Source organism: Amblyomma mixtum, chromosome 5, assembly GCF_055824585.1.
Source record: "Amblyomma mixtum isolate Tamu chromosome 5, ASM5582458v1, whole genome shotgun sequence".
NCBI classification, from domain to species: Eukaryota; Metazoa; Arthropoda; class Arachnida; order Ixodida; family Ixodidae; genus Amblyomma; species Amblyomma mixtum.
Window position 1 is genome coordinate 127,063,241 of NC_143016.1, and position 20,522 is coordinate 127,083,762.

The window sequence follows — 20,522 nt, forward strand, 5'->3', positions numbered from 1 at the left end:
AATAAGGCGTATATTGTGCTCGGTGGTTAAGAAAACGATAACGGTTCGTCAATGAACAAAAATTTGCTCTATTTTCATTTACTTTATACCGTACATTGCAGCTGAACTCCTAAAGCCTGTCTTCATGTGAGGGTAATTTGGTTCGGGCAACTTGATAAAATGCTGCCTTTCTCGAGGTATGCTTTGCTTTCTTCTGCGTCCTTACACCATGGAATTCCGAAACCGGATGCTAACTAGGCGCCTCCAGTACCTGCCAGAATAGCTGGCAGAAGACTGGCGTAGTTATTACGTGGACCGACGTCTCGATATCGCATGTGGTGCACCGGAGAAGACTGCGAATGTCCAAGGCAAGATGAGGCAAGGACAGTGGTGTTGCTGCATTCAGCATTCGTCAAAATGCACTGACGTCGTTGGAATTCAATAACTCTTAACCTGTGCATAGTAGCCGCACGTCATAGTCAATCAGCCATCACGCAGGATCAACTATCAAAACCAATCCTTAGAGATAGGGCTCCATATAAGCGAGAATAAATCTTTCGATTCTAGATCTTTCGTTTCCTTACTAAGAACACCTTTACTACAAAGTTGCAGGTTAATTCGTGCTACGCTTCAGCCTTTACTTGAGAAACATATACGCACAGCGCCGTGCTTTGCAGTTAGCGATGCCCTTCCTGCTCTCATTTCTGCTCCGTAGTCGAAACTCTCGACGGTCACATCCAAGGCCTATGGTGATCGTAGGGGCTTTCACCTGTTTAGCTCCTTAGCGCTTTCGTGTGATGCACAAATAGCTTCAGCTCATTCTGGGACTCTCAAAGCAATCGCTCTACCTCCTAGGACCTGAAAAAAAAAAAACCTCCTGCGAAACTCTTTTCGTCTCTTCCAAACCTTTCAACTTAGCTGTTCTGCTTTTCAGCCCGCGCTTGTCTTTGGCCTTGGCCTAAATCCAAAGGGAATTTGCTACGATCAGCCGCAATAGCCTTGCAGCCAGCCCCGCCTTGCGAGTAGCGGTAAGAGTATATCAGGACCGCTCCGTCGCAGTCGGCGTGGCAGACTGGCGCATTGCACGAAACAGAAAGCATCGCAAGAGAAGGCGACAGAACAATGCCTGGCCTAGAGGGTAGAACTGTGAGGCTTTTTTTCGCACAGGAATATAAAAATTGACGCGCGCATTCTTGTAGCGGCACAAGTTCACGACGTGAAGTTGCTGGTCTTGTCAGGTGGCTTTCAGAGTACAGTAAAACGCACTTCCTATTAAACGCTTGCGTTTTGAGGGCTTACAGACCTGGCTAATTTAACAGTGTTTTGGTGGAGCCATGCGTAAGTATTTGCTGTACCGTAACGCGTGGCTGTGCCTACCGTTGTGCCTTGCTTGTCCGTATTTGCCACCCGGTCCTAGTTACCGTAGTGCGCGCATTTAAAGTACGAGTGTAGTGACACCATCTCGTGAACACAGCAAAATATTGCCGGCGTCTTGCAGGTGTAATGCCGTCAGACAATAAAAAAAAAAGGCGTGGAAAGTGGAGCTGTCGCGCTTTTCGTTCAAAGACGCCATGTTTCGGTTGCGAACCAGCCATGCACGACAATGGGGTGTATCAGCTCGTAGAAAACTGTCTCAAAGAAACGAACGGTTGGCGAACATAACGAGGAGAGCATAGAATGAATTAACATCGGGCACGGGTGAAATTTTGTGAGTGGTCAAACTTTTAATTTCAGCGGAAACGAGTTAATACTAGGTGTAATAAACTTTCTTAAACTAGTTTTGCTATTTACTTTATTTCACGAGACGGGAGAAGGGTGATACAGCGTTGCAACATGCTCTACCGATTCAGGAGTACGTTAATGATGCTCTTCGAAGAAAGGCGAATGAGACCGTACTGGTATGATAAAAAAAATCCCCCAAAAGCTATTTCTATCTTCGCAGTTTTGGAGGACGCGGCGGAGGCATACCCTTGATTCATGGCATGCAGTTTCTTCAGGGCACTTCACTCTCAGTGGCATGCTTTACGCGCAAACATCTTCCGTAACAGAAACCTTCTGCGTGTGACATTGTGTTCTCAAATGAGCATATTGGTTTCCGAAAGGGGCAGGCACAGCTGCAGGTTAAGCCTAGGTTTGAGAGTTAGTGCTCAAAGCAAACTAGTTCCGCAGGAACATTTTCTTCAAGAAAAGTTTGTACTGTAAGAAAGAGAGTTCGGGTTTGATGCCCCAGATTCTATAGCCGACGAAGGAGAGAAAGAAGAAGAAAAACAAAGTTGACGAAGAGCGGGTTTTGCGTTTAAGCAACACCGCTAGAACGAAGATTGTGGCCGTCCACATTAATTGTGCGAGTCAGCTCATTACAGTACTAATACGGCAATCTGCTATCGAGAGGTTAGATTGCCGCTTTTACAACAAAGGCGAGCTGTAGCAAGGCAGATAAGTTGCTTAATTTGCTTCCTAAAGGCCAACAATATGCTCGCTCTAGATTTCATAGCATTCACTCTACTGTAACCGACAAACGTTAGAGAGTCGTGCAACTCTTGCCCTCGAACAAGCACGATCAAACTACTGAAGATGTCAGCCAATACCTGGTGAAATATCGCACGTGCATGCCTGTCCAGTCGGCAACGCAACGATTTACGTTCAACATCGATAACGTTGGCAATCTGAGAACACAGCAGCACCCGCCACAGTGATAGAATTGCAGGCGTCGCAGCTCGCGTCCGAGCGAGCTTATCTTGCAGGAAGTGAGCCCCTAGCCGCGAGAGGCGCCCCTGTAGGCGCCATAGTTACGTTCACGGTGGTAACGTTCGCATGTTGCTATCCATAGGGGAGGCACGCCTATTTTTGTACTTTAAGCCTCCCAAAGACCCCCAATAAGATTCCCGTCCAATAGGCATGGTGCTGCCAATTGCAGAAATTTCGGTCAACTCTACATGGTTTAGGAAAGTGTTAATACTATACACAAATATGAGACAGCGATCACTGCGGAGGTAGCTGAGTGGTTTCAGGCGTCAGCCAAGCAGCCTGTAGAAGAATTTGTGCTCATGTAGAGGGGAATATCAACATGTAAAACGCATTCCCGATTTTAAAATAAAATCAAAAGTAGCAGGCTCAAGGAGCATGCACTGCAACAAGATTCAGAATCTTAGTCCTGTATGCCGATTGTTTGGGATTCTTCTCATAGATTATGATCGAGCAGTTTTATGCCTCCTACTCGAAGCTAGATATCGCGGCATTATTGTTAAAACGCTTGAAGCAAAGGGTTACACACAAACATATTTAAATACCACGCACTGAATTATGGTTTAGGAAAGTGGTAATACAAAACAGAAATGTGAGACAGCGATCTCTGCGGAGGTAGCCGAGTGGTTTCAGGCGTCAGCCAAGCAGGCTAGAGGAAAATTTGTGTTCACGCAGAGGGGAATATCTGCATGTAAAACGCATTCCCGATTTTAAAATAAAGTCAAAAGCAGCAGGCTCAAGCAGCATACACTGCAACAAGCTTCAGAATCTTAGTCCTGTATGCTGATTGTTTGGGATTCTTCTCATAGAGTATGATCGAGCAGTTGTATGCTTGCTACACCAAGCTAAATATCGCGGTATTATTGTTAAAACGCTTGAAGCAAAGGGTTACACACAAACATCTTTAAATACCACGCATTGATGTATGATTTAGGAAAGTGGTAATACAATACAGAAATGTGAGACAGCGATCTCTGCGCAGGGGGCCGAGTGGTTTCAGGCGTCAGCCAGGCAGTCTGGAGAAAAATTTGTGCTGACGCAGAAGGGAATATCTACATGTAAAACGCATTCCCGATTTTAAAATAAAATCAAAAGGAGCAGGCGCAAGCAGCATACACTGAAAAAAGCTTCAGAATCTTAGTCCTGTATGCTGATTGTTTAGCATTCCCTTCATAAAGTTTGATGGAGCACTTGTATTCCTCCTACGTCAAGCTAGCTATCGCGGCATTATTGTTAAAACGCTTGATGTAAAAAGTAACACACAAACATCTTAAACTACCACGCACTGATGTATGGTTTAGGAAAGCGGTAATACTATACAGAAATGTGAGACAGCGATCACTGCGGAGGTGGTCGAGTATTTTCAGGCGTCAGGCAAGCAGCCCAGAGGAACATTTTTGCTGACGCAATCGGCGTGCGTTTTACAGCTACATGTAAAACGCATTCTCGATTTTAAAATAAAATAAAAAGGAGCTGGCTCAAGCAGCATACACCGCGAAAAGCTTCCGAGTCTTAATCCTGTATGCTGAGAGTTTGGAATTCTTGCCATAAGTTTAAAATTCTTTTCACAAAGTATGATCGAGCAATTGTATGTCTTTAACATGAAGCTAGCTATCGCGGAATTTTTGTTAAAGCGCTTGAAGTGAAAGGTAACAAACATTTTTGAATACCACGGACTAACAAAAAAACAAGAGAGCAGTTTGCGCAGATTCTTTAGATTCTGGGATACTTTTTTATATTGTGTTTAAAAGTGGGCATAGAGCTTGCATACATCACCTTCTAAAGAAGAACTACTTCCCAACAACGTGTCAGTACGATGGCTGCAGCGCAGTTTTGCAGACAGCAGTTTTCCATGACGCGCAACAAATCAGGATGAAGGTTCAGCAGGTTAGGAATAAGCCAACGGAATATCTGCATTCCATAGTTAGTCCTACATTTAGATTTTATAAAAGCAGTTTTGGTAAATTCGTAATGCGGCTCATGCTTCGTATACTTCGATAGAATAGTTGTGGCTCGCTTTTAAGATCAGAAAAGGCAGTCTCTGACAAACGCATTTTACAAAAGGATTCAATGCCGAAGTTTCTATTTTGCATACAATATAACGCTGTTGAGTCACGTACCGGTAAGTTTTCAATGAAGCGGACACCTTCCTTCTCTAATAAATATAGGCCTTCCATGTTTGACCTACCAGTAGTGCCCCATACAAGCAAACAGTAATGAAGCCGCCAGTGAACGATATTAAAGTAGCGCTCGTAAATAACGATATAACAGTAGACGGAACCTGATAAGCACATCAGTTCATTGGTCGACATTGCGTTTAATAAAGCGAACATGACAAGACCAGCGATAGTGTTCATGAAACCGGATGCCTAAAAATTTGACATTTGAAATTCATTCCAGCGGTCACGATTGAAATGCCACTTATTACTAATATGAACAGCTCCGTTAAGAGAACTAAAAACAATGTACTTCGTTTTGCCAACATTTCACAGTTCATTTGCAACAAGCCAGTCAGATAGATTTATAAGCCATAAATTTACTCGAGGAATTAAGGAACCTAGATTATCTATAGAAAAAAATACACTAGTATCCTCAGCATAAAGGATAACGGAAGTAGTTTGTGGGATAGATACAATGTCGTTGATGTACAGGAGAAACATGGTAGGTGCTATGATTGAGCTCTGAGGAACACCAAATTTGATAAACTGCAGATCGAACATGGCAGTATTAACTAAAACATACTGAGAACAACATGAAAGACAGTTTTCTAATAATTTAAGTGAGATTGTTCCTATTCCATAATACGGCAACTTGCTAAGAAGTACAATATGCTTGATTGAATCAAACGCTTCGCTGAAATCTAGGAAGAGACCTAATGTGTACAAATGAATTCCTATGTTTTTAGTGAGTTAATCTTTAATACTAAGCAACGCACATTCCGTTGATTTCCTCTTTTGAAATCCGTAGTGGCTAGGGGAAATCAACCGATGTTTATTAAGATAATCGGTTATCCAATTATTACTCGCTTACTCTACTATTTCGAAAAACAAAGGAAGAACTGATATAGGTCTATAGTTACTAATTAAACTCGCAGCACCGCCTTTGAGCAATACCGCTACACGTGCCACCTTCATATTTTCGGGGAAATTGCCTGCTGTAAAGATTTGATTTTTTGGATGACAACGAAGGTGAACAATAAGTTTGGCAATTGCTTTAATTGGTGTAAACCTTAATGCCATCAAAACCACACGAGCAGTTTGTTTTCGTCTTAATATTATATTATTAAACTTGTGGGCCTTTATTAGGGGAGAGAAACACGTTGTCCCCTCTTAACCGCTGCTGACACTGTTCAAAGCCGCGCGGACCCCACCCCGTGGTCGGGAGCGCTACCGAGCGCACGGCGACCACGGTGGGCCTTGCTCTGCGGGATGAAAGGAACGACACACAGGCTGCCACAAACAAGGCATTTACTGCTATAACAACAATAACGCCAGCTAGCAACAAAATACACTGAGGAATCGAGGACGTCCGACTCACCAGCACGGTTACGAGCGAATGTTCGCCCACGCTAGGGCAAAGGAAAACTTCGAGGCCGGACGGGACGGGCTTGGCGGGAGCATGTTCCGGCCAAGAGACGCCCGTCGACGAAGAGTGGAGCCGCGAGCGAAACGTCCGCGCGCTTTCCCGATGCCGAGGAGAAGAGTGCCCTGTGTTCCCCGCGCGCGCGCAGCAAAACACGCCAACCGTGGCGCTCGTTTCACTGCGACGCGAGCGCCCCTCCCCTGTTAGTTAAACTAACACAACTAAGGGGAGTGCGTTTCGGGTAAGCTAACCAGAGTAGGGGGTGCAATGCGGGAAAGCGAACCACAGAGGACGAGTGCGTACCCACATTCCCCCAACCTCAAATAGACCCACGCGCCTGCAAGTTACATGCTATAGAGGAGTCTCCTGGTCTCCATGCACTTGAGCCAGGTTGTCGTGACCGTACTTCTGGCCACGTGGGCCCGATCAAGCAGCTACCGTGAACAGTCGACAAGGCCGACGACCTCGCGACGGCGGTGGTGCAGTGGGGGGCTTGGGATGCCCTCCCTCCGAGCCTAAGTAGATTAGTGCAGCGGAATGCAGGTGACCGTGGCAGCAGCGACGAAGGCAGGAGATGTGCAGGAGGTATTGTCAGCGCAACCACAGCGGAAGCGGAGGCGACGTGGTGGCGCCAGTCACGCTGGCTGTTAATTGAAGACCTCTGTGTCTCCGACTCGTGTTCTGGACACCCGGTGGGGAAGCAAGTTCATTCACCCGCTGGAAGACTGCGGGAGATTCCTTTCCAGCCGGGCTGGATTAGTCAGCATCTCCCCCTTCCCATCGACCCACCTGCGAGAGAGTGGAACAGCACTGCTGTGGGTGGTAACACCAGCGTCTACTTCGGTCCATCCGATTGGAAAGTGCTCTTCGAACTTCATTCCCCAGCCAGGGATCTGGGGAATACGAACACTAACTCGGCTGTGAGTGTGGCCGAGAGAAGCCTGCTAGCTCCAGTCGACTACGGTTGACGAAGACGTTCCCTTCCACTGAGAGTCATTCTCAGTCCTCCTTTATAAATAATGTAAATAAGTGTATAAAGTTTTTCATTACCTTCCTCTAAACCCAGTCTCCCATCCTCCTCGTCCCATCTCCGGTCTCCGGCCATGCTACCCGGGTCGCAACAACTGGTTGGCAGCGGTGAGATCGTCTGCGTGGTGTCCGTGCTCCGGTTTTGGTGAGTGTATTGCCTTCTCTCCTTGAGTATTGCCAGGCTTAGCATTTGTGCTGCTCTTCCTGGTAATGTAAGTTGGTTGTAGTAGCCTGTTCGGATTGAACCTTGCTTTGCACCAACACCCTTGAGAGACTTGCGATCACATTATTAACGAGCACTTAAGGGCAGTCATGGACTGGCGAAAGCTGCGTAAGATGGACCTGACCTCCTTATCGGGGGAATTAGGGATTGATTGTGGGAAAACTATGAAGAAATTGCAGGTTGTCAGTGCTATAGACGACCTCGGTTTTGAGGATGAGGAGATAGTGGAGCACAGGGAGGAAATCAAAAGAAGAGAGGTATTGGAGGACCAAAAAAATTACCGACGATTACGTTACTTCCTAATGCGAAATTTGAGCGCAGCAAATAAGCTGTTTCACCTTTTCGATAGTGAGTCAACCCCAGCTGCGGAGTTGGTTTCAGGGACAACGCCGCCGATGCCGACACAAACAATATGATACCCTCGCTTCCACAGCGCTAAGAACCAGGTCTAGCCGTGGGAAGGTGGTCACGTATTCGTCGACGTGCCGGGGCCTACGTGAAATAACCGGCGCGTCGGCAACTGAAGAGCACCCTATCCGCCACACAAGAACAGGGGGGGGGGGACCCTTTCCTCCTCTTTCTGCATGGCGGCGACGGTGTTCTATGCAGTCACGTTATCTTGACTCTCTAGCGGCGTCAGCGGCATCCAGCGGTATCAGTCGGTCGCTGCTAGCGCTGGGGGGATGAAAGGGGGGCGGAGCTGGTTACGAGGCCGACGACGACGCGAAACCCAGGAACGGACGCCAAAGAGCTGCGCTCTAAAAAGAAAGAGGAGTTAGAGGAACGAAAAAGAAAAGAGGAGTTAGAGGAACGAAAATGAAAAGAGGAGTTAGAAGAACGGAAAAGAAAAAAGGAATTGGAATTGCAGGAACGAAGAAGAAAAGAGGAATTGGAATTAGCGGAACAAAAGAGGAAAGATGAGGTGGAGCTAGAAAAGAAGCGACTAGAGGTGAAGCTAGCTGAAGCTCAATCAAAAGCAGGCACGACCTCTGTGGTGAGCAGTCAGTCATCAAAGCCGCCCAAAATTAACGACCTGATGTCACCTTTCAAAATGGGCGAGGATATCGGGCTGTTCATTGTGAACTTTGAGCGCACGTGCGAAAGGCATAACTTTCTTCGCACAACTTGGGCTCAGCACCTTTTGACGGTTCTGCCATGTGGGGCTGTCGACGTGCTTGCTCGGCTGACAAAGGCGGAGCGGATGATTATGATAAAGTGAAGGCCACTTTGCTAAAAAGGTACCGCCTGTCAGCCGACGCCTTTCGTCGACGGTTGAGAACCACGGGGAAGCAGCCCTCTGAGTCATTTCCTGATTTTGCGTACTGTCTTAAGGCAAATCTGATCGAATGGCTCAAGGCCGCGGAGGTTTATGAGGACCGTGACAAAGGTGTAGAAGAGATCTGTTTAGAACAGTTTTACAACTGTCTAAATGAGGAAAGGCGGCTCTGGGAGCAAGATAAGCCCGAAAAGAAAGGCTTAGAGCGTGCCGCCGAGCTCGCAGAAGAGTTCCAGGTGAGGCGCGAAACAGGAAAGGAAAGCTTGCGGGCAGTAACAAAGCCCTACAGGGAGTTCGGGAGGCGCCCATTGTGGAATGGGAATAAAGCGGCCCCACCGAGGGTAGAGAAAGGGGCAAGTGAGGAGGACCGCGAAAAAGATTCCTTCGATAGAAATGACGCGGACAAAGAAAAAAAGAGAAGGATCGTGCTAAAGCCTTCGAGGCGAGGAGACCGGCAGTATGTTTCCACTGTAACGAGCCAGGGCATATCGCGAGTGGCTGTCGAAGGACTAAGCTGGTTTTTTCGCTCACTACTCTCGACGAGGAAAATGTGCGCCTACTAGAGCCGTACATTCGTGAAATGACTGCGAATGGGCGACGGTGTCGCGTCCTGCGCGACTCCGCCGCCACAATGAATGTAATGCACCCTTCGCTCGTTTCACCGACAGATTTCACTGGGGAAAGCGCGTTGATCTGGCAGGTGGCCCAGGAGGAGAGTGTCTGTCTTCCGGTCGCGCGCGTCACCATTGAAGGCCCGTTTGGGGTGCTGCATACCGAAGCGGCGGTGTCACCAACCTTGCCGGAGCAGTGCCCCTAGCTATTTTCAAACCACTCGGAAGTCGAGCTATAGAGAAGAGGGGCTTGAGCTACAACGAAACTCATAACAAAGGCACTAGCGATGATTTGTTTGAACTAGCTAGCAACAAAGAAATGTGTCACAGGGCAATATCGAACCCTCAGAGCCATGCCGATTTGAAACGGAAGGACGAGGCAAAGGCAGCTCAAGGTCAGATAGACTGCGAAAAATTTCATCTGAATATAGCTGGTGAGACACCCGAGAAAGGTCCTTTGAAGGTAGATGACGACAGAGTCGCAGCGGCCAGCTACAGAACGCCAGACAGTAAAGCACCGAGCTTAGACAAAATCACTGAGGCGTGCGAATTTTCAGAGAGGTCGTTACCTAGGATTGACTGTAGGGCTCAGGTGGTTTTGCTATGCGAGGAAAATTCCGCACGCGACGAGCCTCCGGGAATTACTGTGTTGGCTTTTGACGCTGCGGCGAGGGCCGGCACCTTAACACGTGACGGCACCGCCATACCAGAAAGCAGTCGCGCACTGAAAGCCACAGGTGAAAGATCGATTCTAAGCGAGGAATGCGCATCAGCGCTGCATCAAAACAAAGGTCATCTCAAGAATGAGGGAACGAGCGCCGCACGCGACCGAACACCCGACAAAGAGCAGCTCAGTGTAAGCAATATCGCAGCGGCTAGGTACAGACCGCAGGAGAGCGAACCATCGTGTTCAGCGGATATGACGGGAGCGAGCTGTTGTTCAGATGAGCCGTCGCCTGACACTCTGAGCAAAGCGCAAGTGGCTTTGCTGCGCGGGAAAAATGGCGGAAATGATGAGCCCTTGAGAATTGATGGCTCGACTAAGGCGAGAGCCGGCAGCTTAGCATTTGTTTGCAACACGAGAAATGTTGACAGAAAAAGAAAGTCAACCGGCGAAATTTCCGGAAAACGGCTACGCGTGAAGGCATGTGACGCGGGCGGCGTGCTGGGGAGAAGGGTGCAAGGTCCCCGGGCAAAAGAGCGCCACAAAAGACCCGCGAGTCGAAGGGGGACGCAACATGCCGGGCGTGGGCCACTTGCTCTATTGTTGGACCGCAGCAAGGGTTGTCATGAGACATGTGACACTTGCTGCCTGCTGAAGAAAGAAGCGCGCGGCCGCCAGACAAAAGGGCGCCGTAGAGCGCGCGCGGGTCAGACAGAGACGAGACATGCAGGGAACCGGGAGAGGGGGAAGCGCCCCTCTCGTGTAACGCTTTTTCAGCGCTGCCCGGGCTTTGCATGCCAGTCGAAAAGAGACGGAACTAATCAGCCCCGCAGCTTTTTGGAAACCTTAGCTGGTAGAACGGCCGCCCGACCGCGCCGGACGCGGCTGAAGTAGGAATATTCCAGGAATACATACGTCTTGTATTTACTTTTGTTTTTTTTATTCATGTACGGTAGAAAAACGTAAACGAAGTTTTGAGCTTTTATGCCTGTGTGGGATTTTGTACTTCGTGTTTTTTGGCCGTAATGATGTAGCTTAAATACGCTTGTTAATTCTCTGCGTAAAAGAGGTTTTTTTTGGTATGACAGCATTGGAGGTTTTGGAATGGATGGTTGCAGTGTGCGGGTTTTGTGTGTTATGTATAGATTAGCGCTTGAGTTTACGTGAGCAGTAGTGGAGCTCTACTGTCTTCTCGTCTGATCTATCGGGGCCGTTGGTGTGTGAATCGCAACGGCAGCTGTAATTTCTCCAGAGCAAAACCTGTTTCAAAATTGAAAAATGCGGTGGCATTAAATCGCCCGCAAAGGTCCCGTCGCAGCTCACCCAACCAGACCACGTGAGGGGGGGGGGGGGGGGGGGAGCCAAAAACGGGAGTTAATCGAGCAGCGCAGCTTGAGGCCTTGTTCTTTGTTTTGCCTGGCACGACTCGGGAGAAGGGTGGTGCTCTTGCCTTTGCCGGGGTGGGGGCATAGTGCAAATTTGACCACTAATGCTCTACCTGAGACCCTTGGTCTGCAGACACCGACCCTTGGATCACCCAGGAAACAGAGGACCTGCCTGGCTGATGCGGCCTCATCAGAGGACAGCCAGGAGCTGTAGCCACTTTCGAGGCCTCTACCTGGCGGCGGACGAGCTGTCGTGACCGTACTTCTGGCCACGTGGGCCCGATCGAACAGCTACCGTGAACAGTCGACAAGGCCGACGACCTCGCGACGGCGGTGGTGCAGTGGGGTGCTTGGAATGCCCCCCTCCGAGCCTAACTGGATTAGTACAGCGGAGTGCAGGTGACCGTGGCAGCAGCGACGAAGGCAGGAGATGCGCAGGAGGTATTGTCAGCGCTACCACAGCGGAAGCGGAGGTGACGTGGCGGCGCCAGTCACGCTGGCTGTTAATTGAAGACTTCTGTGTCCCCGACTCGTGTTCTGGACACCCGGCGGGGAAGCAAGTTCATTCACCCGCTGGAACTCTGCGGGAGATTCCTTTCCAGCCGGGCTGGATTAGTCAGCATCTCCCCCTTCCCATCGACCCAGCTGCGAGAGAGTGGAACAGCCCTGCCATGGGTGGCAACACCAGCGTGTACTTCGGTCCATCCGATTGGACAGTGCTCTTCGGACTTTATTCCCCAGCCAGGGATCTGGGGAATCCGAACACTATTTAACTCGGCTATGAGTGTGGCTGAGAGAAGCCTGCTAGCTCCAGTCGACTACGGTTGACGAAGACGTTCTCTTCCACTGAGAGTCATTCTCAATCCCCCTTTGTAAATAATGTAAATAAGTGTATAAAGTTTTTCGTTACCTTCCTCTAAATCCAGTCTCTCATCCTCTTCGTCCCATCACCGGTCTCCGGCCATGCTACCCTTGTCGCAACAAGGTCGTGCAGCGGAGGTCACGCCGACAGCGTGCACGCAGTCTTCCGCGGCATTCTGGAGGTGGCGTGCAGGTCTCCGCTGGGACGATTCGCATGGCCCGCGGACTACGTGTCCGCAGGCCCGCGAAGAGGAGGGCGGGTTGGAAACTACAGGCCAGGATCCTGCAGTAGTCGCCAGGGTCACGGCAGCCGGTGGTGGCTGCTGTCTGGTCTCGCCACGGCTGCCCCGAAAGGATGCGGCGAACAGGATACAGGCCGCTCCGTCGCAGCAGGCAGCAGCGAGACGATGTGCAATGGATCTGCAAAATTTCTGAAACACACTCCGCATGCCTTTAACGTAGGTCACGGGAGGGGAAACGGCGTACACAAGGGCCTCGTGGCTCAATGCTCAACTCGCTAGCAAAACGTGTCGGGCGGCTGTGCAACGCAAAGTTCGAGTGAACAAAGCCCTTTCTTGAGCTGAACGAGACTGCTCAGTTCATGCGAGGTTAAAAAAAACGGATGGGGCAGCAAAGTGCGCCCCCTCTCAACACCACGGTCCGGTGGTCGTGTCACTTTTGACATGGTGCAGGCAGCTCTGAAAAGCCTTAGGCCTCACTGCCATTGTGAAACCGACCCTCAACAAAAGAAAGACCCGAAACGGGATTCGTGCGCGCAGCCGCGAGGAAACATCAGCTTTGTGGGGTGGCCCTACCCCGCTCACTGCACGAAGCAGCTTCGGAGCGGCCGGCGCCCACCGTAGCGGACGGTGTCGGAGCTCCCGTTGGCGAGCTGCAATACCAGCAATCTCGTAGCAGCGCCCGTGGCCCCATGTCACCCGGATCTCAGAGCCGCGAATCCCAGAGTCGAAAAAGAGACGGCGAGAAAATATATACAGAAAACTCAAACCCCCCACGCGGCTTCCGTACTCAGTCGCTTCGGGCTCGGCAACTCCGCGGGCGCTAGGCCTCGCGCTCCCTCGATGCGTACCAAGTGGTTCTCGTGCTGAAAAAACTCCTGAGAAAACTACAACAAACATGCTGAGCATGTCGAAAAGTTCACACATGATGCAGCGCAATACACCTCGCACTCAAGAAAGGATGCCGCAGGTCCTAGCGATACAAATTCGCATTAGGCCTAGCACTTGTCAAATCCGGACAAAGAGCGTTCCTCGAGCCGGACGGACAGTCGTCCAATGTTCCAAGAGCAGGCCCCACGTTGGGCGCCAGATGTGTGGTTTTATTAGGGGAGATAAACACGTCCTCCCCGCTTAACCGCGGATGACGCAGTTCAAAGCCGCGCGGACCCCACCCCGCGATCGCGAGCGCTACCGAGCGCACGGCGACCACGGCGGACCTTGCTCTGCGGGAATAAAGGAACGACTGTCGCGAATCGGGGGGACGCGTCCCCGACTGCTGGATGGGTACGCTTTCGCGTGCAGGTTCGAAGAAAAGAACAAAGAAATCAAACAAAACAAAACGAAGCCGTGTTTATATTTTAAAGGAAAGGGAGCCAATAGAAGAAGCGAAAACACTAAGGAAAACACACACTAGGCACGCGTAAAACACAACAGATAAAAAGGAGAGTGTTCACCCGCTACAAAGCGTCGCTGGTGGTCTGGAAATGCCTTGCAGGTAGCACAGACGCGGGTTGGCCAGTTGCGATGCGTCGCTGGCGTTGCGTTCAGGGAGGCGGTGGTAGAGAGCCAGGAGATGAGGAACGTGTTATGTTTGGTTATTGTCGGAGAGACTGACGACACGGACCAGCCCAGTTGTGAACAGAAAGGAACTGAGGTTTATTCAAGATTTCAGCTTGGTAGCTGTTACATAGGTGGCGCTGGCTGTGGAGCCTTGTTAGGACGAGGTGGCCACGTAGAGATGGCGCCACAGGATGCGAAGCCGAGTTGTTGTTGTGGGTATACATAACACGCCCTTGTTTAACGAAAATTGAGAAGGTTGCACTCGGAATATCCTGGTTATCTGAGGTCACTGATTGTGCTTGGATAACGTGGAGGAGGCTTGATCCTTCTTCCTGATCGAGTAGTATGAGGTGGGCGAGGAGGTACTTGAAGTGGTTGGGGAGGAAGGACCGGATATTCTGGATTCTGTTGAGGAGTGCTTGAATCGATTACCTCGTAGTCTTCTGGCGAAGTTTGGGCAGTAGGAGGTTCCGCCGTTCGAGGTCGCAGGTGGATTCGATTTCTTACAAAGATGCCTCTGGTGTCTGTTTTCACTGTGTACCTTCTAGGCTCTGGGCCCACATTTACCACGGTGGCTTTTTCCCAGTTGCGGCTATTTCGGAGCCATACGGGTTGGCCAGGAACAAGCGGGGGAAGGTTTCTTGTGTGCAGGTCAGCATGCTTGTGTTGTTGTTTCTGCCTTCCCTGCAGAAGATTCTGGTGAGCCTCAGTTGGAAAGCTTGGTTTCAAGACACTTGGTAGTGTTGGTAGGAATGTGCGAAGCTTTCTACTCATCAGGAGCTCAGCCGGTGATTTTGCTCCTGGTATTGGTGTGGAGCGGTAGTTGGGGAGCACTACTGCGAGGTCTTTGCCTTCCTCGGCTGCTTTAGTCATCATTGCCTTGATGGTCTGTATTGTTCTTTCCGCTTGGCCATTGCTACGAGGGTACAAGTGAGAAGACGGCTGGTGTGTCACGTCCCAATCACGGAAGAACTTTCTGAGCTCGTCGCTGCCGAAGGGTGGTCCCTGATCAGATACGATTGTCGTTGGAATGCCAAACCTGGCAAATGTTTCCTTCAGTATCTGTATCAGCGAACTTGCTGTGGTTGTCCTCATCTGCCGGACCTCTGCATACTTGGAAAAATAATCGACAATCAGCAGGTATGTATTTCCCTGCAGATGGAAGAAGTCCATGGCGAGTTGTTGCCAAGGTTGATCTGGAAGGGCTCGGTCCCATAGAGGCTGGTGTGGATTGCCAATTTGATGTGATTGACATATGTAGCAGCTCTTGACCAAAGTCTCGATGTCTTGGTTTAGAGTTGGCCAATACACACTCTGGCTTGCCAAACCCTTGCACGCAACGATTCCGCGGTGTGCTTGGTGGAGCGTGCGAAGCACATTTGCCTGGCATGCGGCTGGTATAACCAAGCGTTGGCCGTAGCACATGAAGCCTTCCGTTGTGTAGAGCTCGCTTCTCACATGGTAGAATGGTTTGACTTTGTTGTCTACCTGTGCGAGTTTTTGAGGCCACCCTTCTTTGATGTATTTGGTTACTGTTTGAAGAGTCGAATCTCGTGATGTCTCCTCAGCGATCTCGCGAAGTCTGCCAACAGTTGCTTGAACCAAACTTGAAACGTCAAGTCCGGGGTCGTAATCTGCTGTTTCCATTCTTGTTGACCCATCGGGAGCTCTTGGCAAGGCATCTGCAACTGCTAGTTGTTTTCCCGGAACGTAAGCCAGAGTCACGGTGTACCGCTGGAGGCGCAGTAGTAGCCTTTGAAGTCGGGGTGACATTTTGTTCAGGTCCTTATTCTGCAGGCCAATCAGAGGTTTGTGATCTGACTGTATGGTCACTTCTCGTGCGAACGTGTAGTAATGAAATCTTTCACACGCAAACACGACGGCTAGCAGTTCTTTCTCGATTTGCGCATACTGCTGCTGGGTGGCTGTGAGAGCTGCTGAAGCGTAGGCCACGGGTCTGCCTTCTTGCAGTAAGACTGATCCGATTCCGTAGGAGCTAGCGTCCGTATAAATTGTCACGGGCTTTGATGGATCAAAATAGCGAAGCACGGGTGCCGTAATCAACCTCGACTTCACGAGCTTGACGATGTCGGTATGTTGTTGCGTCCAGTGCCAGTGAACATCCGTCTTCAGTAGTTCACGAAGAGGGCTTGTGAGTTCCGAAAAGTTGGCAATAAATTTCGTCAAGTAGGTAACCATTCCAAGAAATCTCTGTAGTTCTTGCTTGTTTGTTGGCAGTGGCACAGATTCGACGGCTGTCACTTTTGCTGGATCTGGAGCAATCCCATGGGATGATAGTTGGTGTCCAAGGTATGTAATGGACGTCAAAGCCAACTGGAGCTTTTCCTTGTTAAGTTTTAGGTTGTTGGCTCTGGCGATGGTCAGCACCTGTCTCAGGTCGGCCGCATGTTCTTCAAGGTTTCTTGATGCCACAAGGATGTCGTCAAAATAGGGCTTGACAGTTAGTTCCAGCTCAAACACCCTGTCTATGGCTTGTTGGAAAAGTTCAGGAGCTGTTGCAAGGCCGAATGGAACCCGAAGGAAACGATAGCGTCCCCAGGGCGTCGTGAAAGTGCACAAGCGCGAGCTTGGCTCGTCTAGGACCAGCTGGTAGAATGCACTTTTAGCATCGAGAACAGAAAAAACCTTTGCACCGTTCAGCGTAGCGAACAACTCTTCAGGTACTGGAACCTGATAGTGCTGTCTTTTCACATCTGCGTTCAGGTTGCGAGGGTCCAAACACAGCCTTACGTTGCCATCTTTTTTGTGAGTAATGACAACTGGGTGAACCCACTCCGATGGCTCTGTCACCTTCATTATGATGCCGTCTTCTTCCATGCGTTGCAGCTCGGCCTTCACTTTGTGCTCTATTGCGCAGGGTACTCGGCGTGGAGCTGACACCGCAGGAATCACTCCTTCTTTCAGTTGTATGGAGTACACCCCAGGCAATTTCTCAATGCCTTCAAATACATCAGAAAAGTCGTCGAGCACGTTCCTTATGGTCTGGGTTGCTGTGCATGCAGCTACAGTTGTCCGCTGCGGCTGTACTCTTTTGATGAGCTGCAATGCCTTGCATGCGTCGGCGCCTAAGATTGGCTTTAGCGGCTGGTTGACGATGAGGAAATTCAAGATGCAGGAGTTTTCGCCCGCTGAGCATTGCAGTTGGCATTCAGCATATACAGTCTAGCCCGGTTATAACGAAGTCGGCGGGAATCGGAAATCACTTCGCTATATCCGCTATTTCGTTAAATGTGGACTACGAAAAAAAATGCAAACATCGGCATACCGATTTATTGCCGCTGAAAGAAGTCTTCCAGCGTCCCCTGAATACGTTTCGCGAGTGCGGACTTCAGGATTGCGGCTTCCATACCAACCAACTGCGAACCAAAGATCTGGTCGAACTCCGCGATAACGCGATAACGATAAAAATGAGCCACGCTTCCAACATGCACAATGCTGCCGCGCTTTCTCCCTGCCTTGCGCACCGCGGCACCGACACAAAACAAAGCCCGCGCTGCCACACCTCCTGCAGACTGCAGTCCAGCCGTGGCGCCGACTGCCTGGGAGAAATAGAGAACCGAGATTGGCCAAGACGGCCGCTCTCAGCGACGTCATCGAAAAAAAAAGTCGTCTCTGTTCTTTTTGACATTTTTCCCCTGCGCGGCGTGCTCTACCGCTCTACGCCGTGACGCCGTTCAAGGACGGCGCAACACGAGACCGGCGTGCCATGCGCTGCAGTGAAGCCACCTTTCGCTCCGCAGGAGAGCAGACGACGCCACGAAAGGACGCCGTCAGCCGAATTTCGCTCTTATTTTCGCGGAAAAAATCGCCTCAAGGACGCAAAAATGTGTTGATTGGCAGATTATTTTTCGGTTCGTATTAAATCTCTTCGTTATATCCGCTGACGCGCTCTTATTTACTTCTTTAAAACCGGACCCAAAATGTATTGAAAATGCAAAAAAGAGAATGGGAAATTGAAATCCCTTCGTTATAACCGCTATTTCGCTATAAGTGGCTTCGTTATAAACGGGCTAGACTGTATAGGAAGTTCCTGCCCGCTGTACGTCGTCACTCGTGCATGCGTCGGCTTCATGTCTGGCTGCATACGCCAGTTTCTGATTTGATGCATGGGCCAGCGCCTCCTTTATACTTTCTGTGCCTGGGCGAACGCTCTCCTCAGGCCGTCGGGCGCCGGCTCCGCCGCCGCTCGCGGCTGCCGCAAGGAGGCGCTGTGTGAGTAGAATACGTCGCGCGCGGCGGGTGCCTCGATGCCCGCGCTCATCGGGGATACGAGAAGCTCGGCTACTGCTGATCGGCCGCGCGAAGTACGATTCTTGTTTCTTTTTCAAGCATCAGGCTGGGCGCACTTCTGCCGTGTCATTTCCAGCTGCAGGGCCCACCATTACGTTCATGAAGAACGTTTATTGGTGGTTCGTGCTTCACGACATCAGCAACACGACGCAGCACATACGCCAACATTTTCCGGATGCTCGCCAATTCGACGACAGTGCTTATCCGCGGCTTGAATGGCTTGCAGTCACTTTCCCTATGTATTTAGAAGGGCTAAAAAAAAGATCTCGGCATACCCGTGAATTTCTCACAGACGAAACCTATCAGGCAATTCTGATAACTACCTATTTATTCTACAGTGGCGTGTGTCAAATATCTGCAATAGGATCGTTGCTGAATTTTCGGGTGGGGACGGAAAAGAACTCTTCAGTCAGCATGCAGACTGAAGAGTTCTTTTTCGTCCCCACCCGAAAATTCAGCAGCGATCCTATTGAATCCCTGTTTGGTAGTTTGCGAATTTCATCCGGGTGTAACGGCATGTTGGATGTTCGGGCTGCATTGTCACGTCTCGAAAAGTTACTGAATACCGGGATCACTGCGTCTAATTCAGCATTCAATATTGCCCACAAAGAATGTGCTTCGATGCCAAGACTACCCGCTGACGTCCTTTCTTCTGCGCAACCAACTTCTACTTCAGCTCCAAAGCCTCCCCTGACGTCGACTGTGCAAGCAGCGCCGAAGCTGTCGAGAGCAAGATTGGTGCTTCTGAGGCTTACTACCACAATTTCGCCACAGTACCTGCCGTCACTTCAGATCTCAGCTACCGCTTATGTGGGCGGTTACATTGCACGAGTTGTTGGCGAGTATATGGATTGCGAGAACTGCCTTACTTTGTGTACGACGCCGGTTAGCAACCAGCCACTCCTTCAGTTCACCCGCAGCCAAGACCGAGATGGGCTGCTCTACCCGTCAGATCAACTTCTCTTCTTTCTCGACACATTAAGAGCTTTTGCTGACCGCACCCTGCAGGACGATCAGACCTTGAAAAAGCCTATGACTACATTAGTAGAGCACGCTGTCCCAGGTCTTCGCGCTTCAAAGTTGCTGAAGTGCAAGAGCGATGGCATCGACGAGCTCATGAACCTTATATCGGATTCGTTTCCTGAGGCCGCTTCTCTGCAACTACGCATTCAATGTCAGTGACGAGCATGACGTAGTTAAACATTTCACAAAAAAGCCCCTTTCGCGAAAGTACGCGAGGCTCTGAGGATGGCGTACGTTTTACTGCCGTGTAGAAGTTAGCCTCCACAATAAATACTTTTTTTTTCGAGTTTGAGTAAGTGTTGACTCACAACGCACTGATATTGAATATATGAACCTCTATATCTGCGCAGCGTTATGTGCAGGCAGATGATGCAGCGTCTCACGTTACTAGCTGGTGGCACTGACAGCAGGGCGCATTTTTCGCGCGTACCATACTCGCTCAAGTTGAGCGTCAACGATGCGACTCGAGACACCATGCAGTTTTGCAGGAAGTGCGCGGCAGATCAAATGATGAAACCAGTTGGCAAAAGTCCACATTTTCTGGCGCCAACTCTGGCTTCGGTGGCGACAATGGTAACTCTCAAAAACTTTACGAAGGAAACGCGGGATCAGGTACCGCTTTACGTGCTGCTTACATGAGTAAACAATAGCACGCGACGGAGCTCTTTCAGAGCCCAAGATTTCAGTATTAGCTGCTGCCAAGCACTGCTTTCAAATAACGACCAGCAGACAAGCGAACTTAAAGGTGACAGAACAATTTTCCACGCAGTGGATTTAAGCAGGCGCGCGCTGTCATATCAGCGCAGCAGACGACGCGCGAGCGCATTGCACAGCAGTAGCAGCGAAAGACACGACTAAAATGGTCCGGTTACCCTTAGCGACAAGTGATTCTGAGCTCCCTTTTAAAAAAAGTTTTGATTGTACTTGAAACAACATGAATGCAGCGAAAAACTCAACGACAGAACAGCTGCGAACGGTCTGCGTTTCTATGAGCGACGGTGCGGCAGTGATCCTACTCCGGTGGCGGCGCGTGG

At 50.0% G+C, this 20,522-nt stretch overlaps 1 pseudogene; it reads left to right on the forward strand.

Annotated features, from left to right (window-relative positions):
• The first annotated feature begins 7,647 nt into the window (after positions 1–7,647).
• Positions 7,648–20,522, forward strand: part of LOC149343655 (uncharacterized) — a 44,357-nt pseudogene continuing 31,482 nt past the window's right edge.